Source organism: Pongo abelii, chromosome 15, assembly GCF_028885655.2.
Source record: "Pongo abelii isolate AG06213 chromosome 15, NHGRI_mPonAbe1-v2.0_pri, whole genome shotgun sequence".
Classification (NCBI taxonomy): Eukaryota; Metazoa; Chordata; class Mammalia; order Primates; family Hominidae; genus Pongo; species Pongo abelii.
In genome coordinates this window covers 47,069,389-47,088,112 of record NC_072000.2, presented here as the reverse complement: position 1 = coordinate 47,088,112, position 18,724 = coordinate 47,069,389, and the positions used below count along the sequence as shown (strand labels likewise).

The 18,724-nt window shown below is 32.7% G+C and overlaps 1 long non-coding RNA gene across 1 annotated transcript in view; it reads left to right on the top strand.

The window, feature by feature from the left end:
- Positions 1 to 8,185, top strand: part of LOC134759972 (uncharacterized) — a 186,851-nt gene extending 178,666 nt beyond the window's left edge. The window contains exons 3-4 of the long non-coding RNA XR_010136874.1: positions 3,315 to 3,374; positions 7,907 to 8,185. This is a non-coding gene — a long non-coding RNA (uncharacterized LOC134759972). The remainder of the gene's footprint in view (positions 1 to 3,314; positions 3,375 to 7,906) is intronic.
- Positions 8,186 to 18,724: the final 10,539 nt, after the last annotated feature.

Sequence of the window (18,724 nt, the reverse complement as noted above, 5' to 3'; positions counted from 1 at the left end):
ATCCAAGGGAAAGATCAAAGCTCTGTCCATAGAATTTTTGCAGGTGGCTGAAACACCCTCAGGGAGGTCTTGCCAAGTGATGATGAATGAATCACGGTCCCATTTAAAGATGCAGTCTAGCTACGATCTGGCAAGGCAGCTGCGCTTTGTTGTGGGGTGTCTTTCCTTGTCTGGACGATTAGTATTCCCAAAGGTGCAGGCTGGACCAACTAAGTCTACCAAACTGAAAAGTTGGTGGCCACCCTGCCTTCCCAGAACTTGGTTCTGACTCAGGCAGACTTCAGCCTGTTGCTGTTGGCTGGCTGGAATTCTAAGCAAGTGGGTCTTAACATGTGAGGTGCTTCAGAAGTGGGGCCTGCAGAATAGCCCTGCTTGGCTCTTTGGATTTCCTTCTTAGGAGCTGTATGGATGGACCTCCTGCCTTGTGGGGGATCCTGGGGCTAGAGTATGTAAAATTCCTGGGTCTCTGCACACACATTTAAACAACCAGATCTCTTGGGAACTCTCTAACTATCATGAGAACAGCACCAAGGTATTCATGAGGGATCTGTCCTTATGACCCAAATGCCTCCCTACTAGGCCCCACCTCCAGCACTGGGGACAAACATCTAAACTATATCATACTCTAACAGAGTACCATAAACTCAAGATTCTCAGAGATTCTCCAGTAGCAGCTAATCTCTGGAAGCAGATATTTAACCTAGAACCTTCAGAACAAGCTAACGACTTCAGTAGTGTATGGTTTCCACCCAAGATTCCAAACCAAAATCCTTATCTAATTTTTTTTTCTATTAGCTTATAATCACTCTTCTCACTTTCTGTAGACCGCAAATTGTTGTCCACCCAATAACGTACCTTTTCTTTTTTCCTCCCTCCTCTTGTTATAATTGTTCTGGTACAAAACAGTCATTCTAATGGCATTTTTAGAATATCCTAAATGGTAGTCAATGTATTCAGGCTTACTGACTGCTAGATATGCCATCCCATACCACATCTTTATGAATAAGCAATCTGGGAAATCCTAGTGTCATCAAATGAGACATAAGAGAATTTCAGCCAATGATATTTTTACCTGCACTTACGTGGCCAAATAACCTTATACAGAATGACCTGTGATATAGTCAGTGGCCCTCTCTCCCACAGGAAAAAAGATATACTACATTTGATTGATCATACCCTAGGTAACAGTAAATTTATATTCAATAAACTTTGTAGGGTGATGGGTCAAATATTTACTCATTAAAAGAGACAAAGATAGGTACAAATATGTAACCTAGCTAATACAAGGCCTTGGTTCAGACCTTTTGTCATAAATAAATCATTTTTTTTTTTTAGATTTCTGTGTGCTTCAACTAAACTCTACTTTTTTTGTAGCCAGGAGACCTAGTTCTGCTTATGTAAGATAAATACCTTATGGACTTTATAAATATTACTCTGAAACCTTCCTGTACACAGAGACCCTACTTCTATAAATCACCAAGGCTAGAAATTCAAACTCTGATTGAGACTTAAAATGGGATTACTTTTGAATGTTTGGGTATTATGGCTACTCTGCTTGGGGAATTATTAATTCAAGTTTTTATGTGAATAATTACAGAATATTCTTCTCAATATGAGAATCATACAAATAGGAACAATTATAAGAAACTTATCACTTACTCTGACAGAATTTATTGATGATACAACCTCTCTGCCTTAGGTCAAATTAATGTTGTAGCATATGAAAGGATTTCCTTTTTGTGAGGATAAATAATATTCCATTGTATGTATATACCAAATTTTTGTTTATCTATTCATCCCTTGAATGCCATTTAGTTTGTTTCCACCACTTAGCTATTCTGAATAATGCTGCAATAAAGCTGGGTGTGCAACTATCTCCTTGAGACCCATTTTTTCAATTTTTTTATATATAGTCAGAAGTAGAATTACTACATCATATGACAATTCTATTTTTAATTTCTTGAGAAGTTTCTATTTTGCCTTCCATAATGATTGCATAATTTTACATTCTCCAAGGCAGTGCACAAGAGTTCTACTTCTATACATCTGTGCCAATACTTATGATTCATGTATGTTATTTTATTTTATTTTGGTAACAGCCATCCTAACAGGTATGAGATTATGGCTCATTGAGGTTTTTTATTTGCATTCCCCTGATAATTAGTGATGTTGAGTATCTTTTTATAAGCTTTTGGCCATTTATGTATCTTCTTTTGAAAAATGTCTACTCAAGTCCTCTGCTCATTTATTAATAAAATATTTTTTGTTGTTGTTGAGTCATACAAGTTTTTTATTTTCATGAGTATTAACTCCTTACTAGATACATGGTTTTCAAATATGTTCCCCTAATCTTTTGGTTACCTTTTCACTCTAGACTGTTTCCTTTGCTATACAGAAGCTTTTAAGTTTGATGTAGTCACTTTTGTCTATTTTTGCTTTTGTTGCTTGTTTTGTTTGTTTGTTTGTGTGTTTGTTTTGGTGTAATATCCTAGAAATCATTGCTAAACTCAATATCATAAGGCTTTTCCTCTGTGTTTATTCCTAGGAGTTTTACAGTTTAAGGCCTTAAGTTTATATACTTAATCCATTTTGAGTTAATTTTTGTATGTTGTGCAAAGTACAGGCCCAATTTCTTTTTTTTTATGTGTGTGTACATAGACCTTCAGTTTTTTTCAACATCTTTTTTTTTTTTTAAACTATCATTTTCTCATTTTTTGGCTTTCAAACTCTTGTCAAAATCATTTGATTTTATATGTGACAGTTTATTTCTAGGCTTTTTATTTAGCTCCATTGGTCTGTATATTTTTCTATATGCCAGTACAATACTGCTTTGATGATTATAGCTTTGTAATACATTTTGAAATCTGAAAGCATCATATCTCCATGTTTATTTTCTTTCTCAAGATTGTTCTGGCTACTCTGGATCTTTTAATAATGCATATAAATTTATGTATGATTTTTTTTTGTATTTCTGCAAAACATGCCAATGGGATTTCAATTGGGATTGCAGTGAATCTGGAGATTGTTTTGGGTACTATAGATATTTCAAAAATATTAACTATTTTAATTATGAGCATAAGTTGTGTCTTCTTTAATTTCTTTAAGCAATGTTTTTCAGTTTTCAGAGTACAAGTCATTTTGTTCCCAGAGTAAATTTATTAAAAAATATTTTATTTTTTTTCATGCTATTGTAAATGAGAATGTTTCTTTAATACTTTTTTGTATTGTTCAGTGTTGGTGTGTATAAACAAAAGATTTTGCCTACTGATTTTGTATTGTCCATTTCTACTGAATTTGTTTATTATTCTTAACAGGGATTATTGTGGATTCCTGAGAATTTTCTACATATGAAATCATGTCATCAGTGAACAGAGGTAATTTTACTTCTTTCTTTACAGCTTAAATGCCTGCTATTTGTTTTGTTTTGATTTGACTTGTTTTCCTTATCACTCTGGTAATAACTTCCAGTACTGTTTTGAATAGAAGTGGCAAGAGAGGATATCCTTGCTGATATGGCTCCGATGACTGAAGGAATACCAGGGTCCTTGGTCTCACGCCCATAGGATTAATGACACAGACACACATGGAGTGGTTTCAAGGAGCGAAAAGTTTAATAGGCAAGAAAGAAGGAAGAAATAAACAGCTCCCCCATACAGAGACAGAGAAAGGAGGGATTTTAACAAAGAGAAAACCCCGTGTGGGGCAGAAAAGTGGCTGCTTCTATGAGGAGGCTGGAGGAGGTGGTGTCTGATTTGCATAGGGCTCAGGGGATTGGTTTGACCAGGTATCTCATTCACATGGCCAGTGAAAAAACTGGCTCTCACACCCTAGCCTTTTAATATGCAAATGCAGTTCACCATGATGTTCTAGACACATGGGGATATGTAGGGGTGGTCATGTGGCCAGGCACATGTTGGGGCAAGGGCAAGAAGAAGGTGGCGGAAATCACCATGTTTGGGTGGACCCAGTTTCTAAGGGCTGGCATTTGCATATTAAAGTTTGCCAGCATGGCTCTAAGAGCCAGGGCTTTCCTGCTAGACAGGAAACATTTCTGGAGCTGCTTTAAAAGAAACAAAAACTTCCCAAGGACCCTTTTTCCTCTCTATCTGCCTAAAATAATTTCTTAATAACTCCTATAACATTTCCTTGTTCCCAATCTTATAGGAAAAAAATTTTAGTTTGCTATAATTGAGTATAATGCTAGTTTCCTGCTTTTCATATATGACCTTTATTATACTCCCCTTATTCCCAGGTTGTTGAAAGTTTTTAACACAAAATGATGTCAAAGTTTTTCAAATGCTTTTTCTGCATGAATTGAGATGATCGTATTTTTTTTCTTTATTCTGTTATTGCACTATATTACATTGAATGAATTTTACATGTTGAAACAACCTTGGTTTCCAGAATTAAATCTCAATTAGTCATGGTGGTATAATACTTTTTAATGTGCTGTTGAATTTGATTTGCCAATATTTTGTTGAGGTTTTCTTGCATCAATGTTTACAGTTTTCTTTTGCTGTGGTGTCTTTGTATATCTTTATCAGAATAATGCTGTCCTTAAAATAAGCTTGAAAGCGTTACTTCCCTTTTATTTTTTAGAATATTTCTTTTTTAATTTTGTAGGGATGGGTCTTCGTATGTTGTCTAGGGTGGTCTTCCCAGCTTTTGTTTATCTGGGAAGTTTTAATATTGTTATTATTACTTCTTCATTTTGGCTGGTTATAATATTCTTGTTTTGTGGTGTTTTTGTCTTTTAGCACTTTAATTTTATCATCTCATACCCTTTTGACCTATGATGTTTTTTCTTAGCAACCCACTGATAAATCTCAGGAAAACTCTTGTAATAATACCATGGGGTTTTCTTTTGTCCTGTTGCTTCAACTTTTTTTCTTTGTCTATTATTTTGGCAATTTGGTTGTAATGGGTCTGTTTTTTCCTCTCTGGGTTCCATTCATTTGTAATGTTTTTAGCTTTTTGAATTTGTATGCCCCTTTTCTTCCTCAGACTTGGAAAGTTGTTTTTTTTTTCTTAGAGAAACAAAAGACACAAACAAATCCCACATATTGAAAATTTTAAATAGGCAATACCACTTTTTTAACGAAATGGTTTCTTAGAATCATAACTGAAAAACACCAAAATATAATATGTACAATTTTATTTTGACAATAGCAGAATTAAAAAATGAGGTGGTATACGCTCTTGAAATAATGTTTTTGAAATAATTACTCGTAGTATTCTTTTTTACTCTTATAATGATAAATGCCTTTCCATTTGGTATATTAATGGTGCAAAGATGACAATTTGAAAATATAGCTAAAAATGTTTTCAACATACAAAAACTTCATTTCTGAATAATTTTATTTAAACATTTGCTGAGTTTTATTTCTCACACCTAAATTATAACATTAAAAATATGTATGCTAAAAGCTAAAGTCATCTAATAAAATAAAAAGTATAGAAGAATAACCCTGAGGTGATTTTAATTTTATTCAGCTTGATATGTATAGTTGAAAACATCTTAGCTTAAAAAAAATACAGCTCAACTTTCTAATTACTATTATATTAACTGAAAAATTCGCCAAAATCTTATTTCTCAGTATCTACACTAGGAAATGAAATAGTCTTGCATCCCTTAGAAAATAATTTGAAACCAATAAGCTTCCACATTTGCTTCTTTGTTAAGAAGTTAATTCTAGCTAATTTTTTAAGTAACAATAGAGGAATTACCAGAATTAGGAGAAATGCAATTTTAGTGCCAGCATTTCACTGTAGACCCCTGGGGAAAGAGTTACATCAATATCAAAAAAATTAATCAAAACTCTAGTTTTGAATAACTGCAATTTCAAGTCTGTAACTTTTCTGAAAGTCTGTTAGACAGCAATACTAAACAGAAAAAAAGTACAATAATTCCTAGATCAAGAGAATGGCTTAAAAGCAGTCAATTTTCTTAATATGTTATATTGTATTAATAAAATTAGCAATAAAAATAATCATTTGGGCTGGGCACGGTGGCTCACGCCTGTAATCCCAGCACTTTGGGAGGCCGAAGCAGGCAGATCATGAGGTCAGAGATCGAGACCATCTTGGCCAACATGGTGAAACCCTGTCACTAGTAAAATACAAAAAATTAGCCGGGCATGGTGGCGGGTGCCTTTAGTCCCAGCTACTCGGGAGGCTAAGGCAAGGGAATTGCTTGAACCCAGAAGGTGGAGATTGCAGTGAGCTGAGATTGTGCCACTGAACTCCAGAGTGACAACAGAGCAAGACTCTGTCACAAAATAAATAAATAAATAATCATTTAATTACTATTGTTTTTTGTCTAAGAATTTCAGAGATTATACTCATTAATTAGCTAATGGAGTTACCATGGTACCATGTATTAAAATAACCAATAAAATATGTAAACTATTAGGGGAAAGGTGAATGAAAATAAAGACTGAGTTTCTATTTGTATTTTTGATGCATTGATACATTAGGATATACAATTTTTTACCACGCAAGCACAAAATTTAAGTTATATAATACCCCTAAAATTGAATAAAAGCATTTCTTTATAGATATATGTTATTTTTAGCAAGCAAATATTGCTTGCTTCAAATGAATTATAAAAATTAGAATGGTAACAACATTTATTATGTAAATTAATGTTGTTTTTCAGCTGAAATAAATATTAATGAAATAATTGTTAACTGACTTTTCTATTTATATTTGATATGTTTTGGTTGCTCTTTTTGGAAATGAATTGTTTTGCTATATTTTCAATTTTGCTACTTTTTTATTGGGTTGTAGTTAGTTACATGGCCCATATGGAATTAAATTTAAGGATGCCCAATACTTTTATATGGTTATGTATAGCTACGATATTGACTTTTTGAAGGATTCCCTTAAAGAAATAAACTATTGCAAGTATTTCATTTGCTAAAGCTTTCAAAGGAAATGTTCACACAATTAAAATCTCAAACTGTGGAATTCACCCCATAACATTTATATTCATATTAGGAAAATTAATGTCTACTTAAATGCATCTAAAAAGCTTTATTGTTTTTGAGTCTATGCATTTAAGGAACATTTTAGGTAAAAAAAGCTGACAATTTTTTCTGATAGTCATATAACTATTCCTAAAGACTAGTATTTGGATAATTATAAAAAATGCTGTGTGTCACAGAATTATTTGTTGTTGAAAGACATTGAATTTTCAATATAAAAGAAAAGTTTCAATTTAACAGATAGTAGCACCTAATGAAAAGATCTTAGAATTAGGGCTAGAAATTATGGCACTTGTGAGAACACCATTATAATTAGAAGCCTCCTTTGAAAATGTGACTTTTTAACCATAATCCACAAAATAATAAGTTCTGCAAGTAAATGACAGCTATACAAAGTAGGATACTTTTATAAATTTATTACTTTTGATCCAAAATATCCACTATTTCTAACTTATAGCAAGTCCTATTATATCTACTATGACTTTACTACTTTGTAAAGTAATAGGTATTTATATCTGCCATAAAATTACCTTTGCAAAACCTTTGTTATATTTGCCTTTTTCATTTACTTTAATATTCCTTTGCTTTATCAGGAATTTCATCAATCAATATTACATGAAAATCAGCACACATATACTCATCTATTTTTTGTGTTTCAATGGCCTTTTTTTTTTAGTTAGTCACATGTCAGTTATAAAGGTCGTTTGCATACAGAGATGAAAAGCAATCATTATCTATGATTGCTTTTCATAGATATTACTCTTCATTGAATAACAAAGGTAACTTTTGTTTTCGATCACATTATAAGAAACTACCTACTAAGAATCATTGCGTGGAGTAGAACATAAAACAGAAAAAATCTGTAATATCAATCCTGTAATTAACTGCTTGCCTTGTTTTTTTTTTTTTTTTCTTTTGAGGAGTCTCACTCTTGTCCCCTAGGCTGGAGTGCAATGGCACCATCTCAGCTCACTGCAACCTCCGCCTCCTGAATTCAAGTGATTCTCCTGCCTCAGCCTCCTGAGTAGCTGAGATTACAGGCACCTGCAACCAAGCCCGGCTAATTTTTGTATTTTTAGAGAGATGGGATTTCACCTTGTTGACCAGGCTGGTCTTGAACTCCTGACCTCAGGTGATCCGCCCGCCTTGGCCTCCCAAAGTGCTGGGATTACAGGCGTGAGCCACCGTGCCAGGCCAACTGTTTGCCTTTTAGCCCACCTCATTCTGTCAGAATATAGTTACATTTAATCCTTATGATCAAGTATACAAATGTTAAAAAACTTCTGAAGATCTGTGGGCCATTTCTAATCAGTGGAAACGTTTGTGTGTAAATATAAAATTAGCACACACATTGTATATGAGAGAGAGAGAGAGGAGAGAGAGACAGAGAGAGAGAGAGAGAGAAAAGATACTTGGTAACAGAATGAGAGAAGCCACTACAATATAGAGAATAAACTGATATTTATTATTTTAATTGAGTTATATTGTTTCTGTCTGGATTTAAATCTAAATAACATAATTTATTAAACTACCAGGATGGGTTGTGTAAATAATTTGGAGAAATATCAAGTTAATGTTAGCCTATGATATCTCCGCTGTTCTTTGCTGTCTTTCTTATTCTGTGGGCAAAGTATAAATCACTAAGTAGCACAGAGTCTATTGTGAAAATGATTGTGACTGACTAATAATGGGCTTTCTTCTTGGACTAGATTGCTGGAAGAGCAATCAGGATTGACCAATAGGGCTGTTTTAATGATAGACCCCGTTACATTGTTAAGAAAAAATTTTCCGGACAAAAAAGTTGCCCTGGTATTATTGTGATCTCAGAGAAACAGATCTGTAATTTACTTTACCAACAGAAAATCCTGAATATAGTATGTTTGACATAGAAGAAAAGCTTGGAGGCATCCCAAGAAATATATTTAGGCTATTTCTAGATCTTATTTTTGAATAAGGTATTTTTTTTCCTCTTATAACAAAATTTTGGTCTAAAACATAAGTATTCACTTATGTATATGATGTGTGGTTTGAATTGTGACATTTTTTCAGTTTGGAACATCCATACATAGAAAAAGATCAGTAAACAGAGTCTGCGGGACATGAAAAAACAGAAAAAAATTAGTCCAAAGCTTAAACCCTAGCAGCATGGCATAATGTAACATCTTTGTATTTTATAGAAACGGGCCCCAAAGTAAATATTTAAGGTAATATCATTTTGGTTCCTAAAATGTTTTAAAATATAGTAAATTTTGATCAGAAATTTTCCTTATTATCAAGAAATTTTTCTTAAAAATTTGAAGATGCCCTCTAATAGTGAAAATGTTTACTTCTTGTTTGACAATTTATTTAATGATATCCTGTAAATTAATTGTATTTTTATAGATTATTTTCTTTTTTGACTTTAAAAAGTTATGTGGTATTACAAATATAAATAAGGATTTCCTCTAGAAAGGTTAAAACAACGACTGTATTGATTTTTTACTTTTTTTCCTTTGGAGTTCTTGAAAATGTTTCATGATGCTACTGATTGTCTGTTGGCTCTCAATCACCAAACTATTAAACAAACAATTATTGTCTTTGAAATACTATTTTAAGCAAACTACCTTTTTGGGCAATTTTCTTCTGCTTGGGAAGAGAAGAAAAGCAATAATAAGAAAAAATAATTGATTACAGATTATTTTATATTAAAACTCTCTGTACACAATCCAAATTTAAAGATAATTAGCCACTCTTATTATGCTTCTTATAAGGAATGATGTGTATGTTTAATTTGACGAATGGCACTTTGAGATTTACTAAACACTTTTTTTATTTATGATAAAATTTAACTAAGAGCCACTATTCTCATGTTTTCTGGGCATATAGCAGTGACTGCAGTTCAAAGTCCCTACCATCATAAAGCTTGTATTTTAATGCAGGAAGACTAAAACTAAGCAAGCAAGAATTTATTTGATATTAAATTGAGGTAAACATTAAGTTTATGGGAAATGACAAGGGGAAAGGGAGAGCATAGGCAAGAAGGTTCAATTTTACATAAGGATTTCTTCAAGGAGACCTCCCAAATTTTGACGTTTGACATTTGAGTTGGCATCTGGGTGAACTGAAGAAATGAGCCAGGAGGGTATGTTGGATAAGGGTATATCAGGATAAAAAACACAGTAGATTGTAAGGGCAAGACATAAGCCAGCTTGTTTGAAAGAAACTGCAGTTAGAAATATAGTTTGGAACTAAATAATTGATAAGTTTAAGATTTCAAAGCATGGCTTGATGACCCAATTGTTGATCAAATTGACAATTTAATGTTCTTCTTTAATGGGTTACATGATAATAAGTATCTAAGAAATGTGAGTTGTATATCCGTATCCTTTTTAGGGTATTTTTACTTTTGTATGCTCAGCTCCTGAGACGAAGTCCTTGAGCAGAGTATATTCTATGCACATTTTTGACCAATAGAACTAAAGTTGCTGGCAATAGAGTAACAATATCTGATAAATTCACAAGGAAAACAACCATTTACTTGCAAGCTGTGGTACAATCTAAACTTTTTCTGACTCAAAGGAGAAAAACAGAAATAATATTCCTCACTTGAGAGTCTAATTTTATAAGCAAGTCATTATCGAAATTTGCATTGAGATGATGGGTCAATATACGAAAAGCCTCGTGGCTAAATTGAGACTTATTAAATCAAGATTTCTATGCTCGAATACATAAAGCCTAAATATTCTTCTGAAGTTTCAAAAACTAACTACAAATTCCAACAAGTCCTGTAAGTGGCACATTTAGAGAGATGTATTTTACAGTCAGATTTTGTTATTTTACCAGAATTTCTAATGAACCCTAAAATCAGTTGTTTTCAAACATAGCTGTGTAATATTATCATCTATTTATATATAATCATGTAACAATTCCTAGGGCCCATCCCAGACCTACTGAATGATAACATCCAGATCTGGAGCCTGAAGAATGTATGTTGTGAAAGTTTTTTAGTTATTTTGATGCCTCAGGTTTTTAAATTGTGGTAAGGAAACTACATGCAAGCACACAATGCATTCCCACACATGTATTCCATTAAATTCCAGTTATATGAAACGTACCATGATATGTACTAGCAAATCTACATGAAATTCTGAAGAAGATATATATCATCTGTGTTTGTTAACTAAGGTAGCCTAGGCTTCACTAACATATAATCTCAAAACTGTAGTAGTTTGAGCAGTTGAAGTTAACTTCTTTTATAGGATGTTCCAGACAGGTGTTCATATCAAAGCAGCATATCTCCTTCCCAGAGTTGTATGGGAATGCATAACTGGGCTTTCAAGCAAATCAACCACTTTGAAAAACTTTTGAGATCACCTCCTGAGGTTGAACCTTTTCATGGTATATGACCAACAGTTCTTCCTGCAGATATTTATCTAAAGGAATCTTCTTGCATAAAGAGCAGAAGATGTGCATAAGATTTTTTTATAGGGATAGTGGGGAAAACAGAAAAAAATGAAAACAATTCAGTGCCCATCAAGAGAAGTAGATGAAAAACTTGTGTTATATTCACTTCTGAATAGTATAGGGTACTAAAAACAACATTTATTTTGTTATATTCACTTCTGAATATTATAAAGCACTCAAAACAACTTTCAAACAACACAATAATATGTTTGAGCTTTATCAATATAATAGTAAATGAAGAACAGTTTTATTACATTGATTAAGTACATTACATTAATTTATATGTATACCTTTACATGATATTAAAACAACTGAAATAAAATATTTAAAGCTTATGTAAATGGAATAAAATATTTTTTACAAAACAATAGAATTATGAAAATACAACTAGGGATGCTTTTTTTTCAGAGAAGGCAGAGGAATGAGTTAAATGGTTAAATTAGGTTGGATGGTAATCAAGTCACAGTATTTATTGTATTATGCAATTGCATTAGCTAATTAAGTGGCTAATTACATAATAAAAGTAGACCATGGCATTTGCAATGGGAGTGTGTCATGAAAAAGGAATTGTAATTAAGCCATTTCTGGCAACCAACTTTCAAAAATATTACATAAGAAAACTTTCAATGAAGAAAGTATAAGAAATGAACATATTTATGGATCAACAGAGAATAATAATTATATAGGCAATTATATATCATTACATTACACACTCTATATAAGTATACAATATTTTTATGTATAATATATAATACATATAAAAGAAATATATACATATATAATCTATATAAAAATGTTTAATGTTGAAAACTTTATGGAGCTACATTGGACTGGCCAGTGTTGAGATAGAAAAAATCTTTCAATCTCTACAGCCTGCATAAAAGAAAAAGCCTTGGGTCTGAAATACTTCTTTTCTAAGAAACAAAGAGCTGCCAGTGCCTCTGCTGGGGTTATTGCCTAGCATGAGAATTTCTTTCCCTGTTTCAGACTCAGTGTGTACTTTGTTCTGCTTAAGCGTGTGCTAAGTGTCATGTGCCACCTGGTCAATCCCACTACCATATCTGTTCACAGCAAAAAGAGAATGGGGTCTTGCCTGCAGCACAAGAGGTATCATATATACTATCTCCCTGTGTCCACTTCAGGGCCAGACCCACTGGCCATGGAGACCAATGCCCACTATAATATCTGATCTTGCTCTGTCTCTTAGTGAGTAGAGCTGTTGATCTGTTTATCGTTTGAGTAAATCGTGGACTTCTTGGCAACTTGATGCTGCAAAACCATGCAGTGTGATCATATCCTGGGGCTGCTGTTCCTGGTGGTAGACAGGAAGTGTCACTTGTTCAACAGTTGGGATATGTTTATTTCAGTGGCATAATGTAACATAGATAAACTTCAGTTTTTCATTAGAGATAGGTCAATATATCATGCCAAAAACTTCAAAATAAAAAGGCATGTCATGCTATTTAAAAACATGAAATTGACACCAACAAAAATTGATAGATATAAAAATGGGTTTACATGGAGTTTCAGGAATTATAGTGAGGAACAGTATAACAATGACTGCGTTTTAAATTGTTATTTAATTTTTGAAAACATAGGAACATGTATTACCTAAAAATAATAAAAATAAAATAAAATTAGAAGTAAATTAACTCACTAAAACATTTTTCCTAAAAGTTCCTAAGAATCAATTGATTTTTCTGTTGGTGCCATTTCAACCATATTTTGTTAGCTGTGCATTGATGAGTAATGGATGAGGATTGTGAATGGCATGGAAAATGAATTCTTAAATCTCAACCAAAATTCTCATAGGGTTTTGTTTTTGTTGAAATATTCCTTGCTTAGGAGTTTTTAAAAAATCAAATAGGTTCATAGATTATTTTTTAACCTCCAAAATGGAAATAACAGTGGTACTGTATTTTACAAGAGTGTTGAGTATAAATTATTAGTGATAAACCTGGCACTCAATATTTTTACACATTTCTACTTCTCTTGACACTCTCCAGACTTTGAGTCTTCATTTTGAGAGCTTCAAGTTTCACAGAAATGGCATCCAAAGGAAGGGAATAAAAAGGAGTTGAGATGTTTATGTCAAAATCAGTATAACCTCAAACAGAGAACATATCTAGGACTTCCCAATGGCTGCTTTGCTTATGATAGGATCCACTCCATTTTAAGTGAGCTCAAACAGTTCATGAACAAGCTCTCTGCAGTAGAAAATGCTTTCTCCTTTTACCAGCCATGGCTACCCACTGACTTTTGCTTTATAAAAAAGGTTTAAGTCTGAAATAAAACATACAATTAGAAGTTCATATACACATAGTATTATTATTTCACTGCATGAACTTTCCACAAAATTGCACACTAAATGGCATCTTTTCTTGGTTCAATAAATATAAACATATGGGGGTTGCTTAATTACTAAAAGTGGTAATTAATTAACTGTATATATGGCTTTCTTTGTAGATTTCCATGTAACTCACAACTGGAATTTTAAGCATGCACATTTATTAAACTTAACAGATTTCTAAATACTGCTGATTTTCTCCTCACTGTTCTTTTGCAAAGAATAAGCTGTATACAACATGAACATAAATCTGATTTATTTTTATAGGAGCTCTGACTAGAATTCTAGAGTTGTTTCAGTTAACTTTATGCCAGGATTTCCAATAAAAAAATCCTCTCTAATGTATTTGCTATTTGGTCATTACATTCATTTGGATAAAAATGATTTAAATTAAATGTGCTTCATAATAAAGAGAAGTTTCAGTGATTTTACTTACTAACATTGAAGATTTTCATAAACTTAAATCAGAGTATTTCTAAGCTACCATTAGAGGAAAAATATTGCATTTAACAAGCAGGTATCTACCATAATGGGCTCCGACTGCTTTGAATAAAAATGAAATAAAAATGCCCTAAATATTCAGTAAAATGAAATCACAGTATAATATATATGCTGCCAAACCTTTTGAACTAATAGAACACCAGAAAAATTGAAATAGATTAAAGTAAATTTTAAAATATGCTTTTCGGTCTAGGGCATAGGCAGGGAGCAGTGGCTTTCAGAAACCCAAACGCTTGTTTTTATGGCTCTTATTCAGACATATCGCAGGTGTTACTAAATAAAAACTGGCACCTTTTTTGAATCCCATTTACTCTTGTCTCCCCTAGTAGGGAAGATTTTACTGGTTAAGTGAACATCCTGAATATTCCTACCATGACAGAACTCATGCCAGCTTGTGCTCAGACCCTAGGGGATGCTGCCCAGAGCCAAGCTCACATTCATGAAAAGCTTTGCAATGTGGTAAGCTTATTTTTTCTTGTCTGTTCTATGTGAAAATGATCCAAAAATCTAGACCTGTATTGTCTCCTTACACATGGCTAGCCATGATATCACTAATGTTTGTTGAACCTCATTGATAGGGTCACTCCATCAAAATTAACACAGATGGTTTGGGCAGCTTCCGGTTTGATCCATATCCATCATGATGTCAAGTAAAACTGAAACATTTATATTTGCCACTCTCTCACATGAAATGTTAAGCTACAGATATTTTAATGGAAACTGGGTTGTTTAATTAATCTTAATCATTTTAGTAAATTAATTCTTGATTGTACATTCTAATAGCTTGATCCCTTATTATTCAAATATTCCCCTCTGTCAATCTTCAGCTTATTGTCTTCTTCTCCACTACTCAAAAGAATAAATTCCAACCCTCCATTTGAGCATTCAGCACAGCCTGTCTTGCATCACTTATTGTTTTCCTACCTCTTATTATCTAATGATGTAATATTGAACTTTGAAACCACTTATGTCTTTCTCTACAGCTAAATAGTTGTGTAACACAGAGTAAGCAGTGAAAGGCTTAAGATCTTTTCTACTAATACACACAAACAATTAAAAGCATACCTTTGAAACATTTTTTTGTAATGGCTGAAGGGAAAATTTTAATGGATTAAAGTGAGGGAAAGTAATAAAGAAGAATTTGTTTTACTTACCTTGACGTTTGCCTTCCTATCTGTTCTCTCAACTCATCTCGATTCAAGCTCTTCATTGTAGCTCTTGTTCTAAAATACAAATTGTATTATGCCTCTTCTTTGTTTAAAACTTTTCAATAGTTTGCCTTTAGTGCAGAATAAATTTGAATTTTTGAGTAGCTATCTTCTTACCTCATCAAATGCTATCATTAAAGCAAACCACAGTCAAAATTTTGTCATACATACAATACGTATTAGAAAAATATTCCTTAGAAAGCAGGGATAAAAAGTCTGTAAACTTGTCCACTAAACTTCTTTTTCATGCACTCTTTTCGCTTTGTGTGGAAAGTTCAGCCAAGATAGATAAGGCAGCATTCCATAAGCTGAGTCTTATAGTCTTATAGTTGGGGTCAGGAAACAATTTCTCCAAACAAATAGCAAGAAACAATGCTGATGATTAAGCTCTGATTTTGGTAGTAAAAAGTCATATCTGATATTTATCATACTAATAGGTAAACCTTCATATATTGGCAGAATATGGCTAGCTGAAGGGAGGACAGTGATGCCTCTCAAGTGTGTACTTCCTGAAATAATGCCAATTGACTGTCCCTATGTTAAAGATTTTCTATAAGGGCCACTTATTTCCTTAGACTTGAATCTCAAGTTACTAAGATATGCATAATGCTATACTTTATATGGTGAGGTATGTACAATTATAGACATCTAAAAATGCTTTTGAATTATTTTCTGTTTTGTTAAATTTTATTCATAAAACTATAACATGCTTTACATTACGCATTCAAAACTAAGAAGAGTATTACTTTAAAAACAAAAGTCCTACTCTTTCACAATTACCCCAGTTTCTTGCTGTTAGTTCATAGGCTTAAAAAACTGGATGCCAAAGACAAGAGAATAAACAGGAAAAAAAAGGTAAATTGTCAAAAATAAGAGCATTGTATGAAACAAAATAATTTAGAAGGTTTGGAAGACAGAACATACAGAAGAAAATCATTAGCCATATTTTTAGGACCAAGGCTGAAAAGCAATGTGTATTTGGATTAATGAAACCAAAACCAAAACATATGATTTAATTTCAACATCTGTTTTTTGAAAAATCAATATGGACATGTTTTTGTACTATGAAGATTGTCAAGGTATTCAAGATTGGCCATGATAACATTAATCTTTATGATAGCATATTCTTGCTAATATTTTGGAGAAATTTAAGTATTATGAATATAATCTCCTATTATAAAATAATTTATTCATTGGTAAAAATACTAGACAAAAATTATTTTTGAGAAATTGTATAGCTTTGGTAATTCTTTTAAAAACTGATACATAGTTGTACAGATTTTGAGGGTACATGTGAGATTTTGATACATGCATGCAGATAATTACAATCAGGGTAATTAAGATATCTACCGCTTCAAACATCTATTATTTCTTTTCATTGGAAACATTCCAAAACATCTATTCTAGATATTTTGAAACGTACAATAAAATTTTGATAACTATAGCAGTCTTACTGTGCTATTGAACACCAGAACTTATCCCTTCTATCCAACTGTAGTTTTGTACCCATTAACCAATGTCTTTTCATTCTATCCCTTTCCTACCCTACTTTGGTGGCCGCCATTCTACTCACTACTACTCACTGAGATCAACATTTTTAACTCATACATATGAGTAAAAACATTCAATATTTGTCCTTCTGTGCCTGGCTTATTTCACTGAATGTTCCATAGATCCGTCTATGTTGCTGCAAATGATAGAATTTCAGTCTTTTCTATGGATGAATAATATTCCATCATGTATTTCTACATTTTCATTATGCATTCATTTGTTGTTGGACGCTTAGGTTAATTTCATATCTTGGCTATTGTAAATAGTACTTCAAAAGACATAGAAGTGCCGATATCTGCTTAATAAATTGATTCCCCCTACCCTTATTTTATTTTATTTTTTTGGATATATAGCCAGCAGTGGAATTGCTGGATCACGTGGTAGTTCTATTTTTAGCTTTTTCAGAAAACTCTCTACTGTTTCCACAGTAGCCGTACTAATTTACATTCCTGCAAACAGTGTGCCAGTGCTCCCCTTTCTCCACATCCTCATCAACATCTGTTATTTTCTGTCTTTTTGATAATAGTCATTCCAACGGGAGTGAAATAATATCTTTGTGGTTTTGATGTTTACTGATGATTAATGATGTTGAACATTTTTTTCATACACCTATTGGCCATTTGTATGTCTTCTTTTGAGAAATATCTATTTAGGTGTCTTGCCCATTAAAAAAATCAGATTACCATTATTATTATTTTTGCTATTTTGTTGTTTGAGTTCCTTATTATTAGGGAAAATGTATGTAGATATAAGTCATGAAGTTGGGTGGTTCTTCACTTGTAATGGTTCAGTAAAGAGGCTTTCACAGGAATCTATTACTATGAGAGATAGAAAGGTCAACAATGTGGTCTTACATATACACATTAACCCCCCTTATCTATATGTGGGTTCCTAGAACTTTTTATTCCCATTGGACATTTTGGGTAATTTTATGCAAATGCACATTCCTATAAAATGAAAATGATCTATTAATATGATTTTGTAAAATGCAGTTTCAAAGCAATTATGTTACCATGATCTTATTTAATCCCCAGCCTAACTTGCTAAAGTCAAAAGATATTAACAATTTAATTGAATCAACATAACTCTGAATACAATAATAGGATGAGAATTATGACTATTTATTAACTCAATTGCCTGATATGAGGAGTAGGGAAGTGAAGGCAGTGATTAAAGCACCCCAAAAATATCACCACGCAAAACCAATTTTCTCTTTAAATTATAAGCCTCTCTTACTTATATTTCTGAGATTGTATTTTGTTTGTTTTAAAAAGCCTGCTGAGAAGCTTTCAAGCCCTTGTCCCTAGAGTAGTGAACCAATCAGGCTCAATATTCTCATCCCTTCTCTATTTTATCAAAGCCAAAAAGCAACACAAGAATCCCTGGAGAACAGCCCCAGTTATGAAAGCCAGCCTAGTTGTATAGCTGAGAGGAAACCCGTAGGGTCCTGAACAAAATTTTTCACACAGAATACATTTTCACCACCCACAAATAGCTTATTTTTTATTAGGCTATTTTTATGGCTTTGTTTCTTGCTGCTTTAAACATCAATATGTTGAACTGAGCCACTGACACTGCTTTAGAGAATACTGCACGCTATGGGAACTGAAGCTCTGAGAATGTATTACTTTTCTAGCATATTTAGTAATTACTAATTTCTGAGTTTTTGTTTCAATGTTTCATTTTCA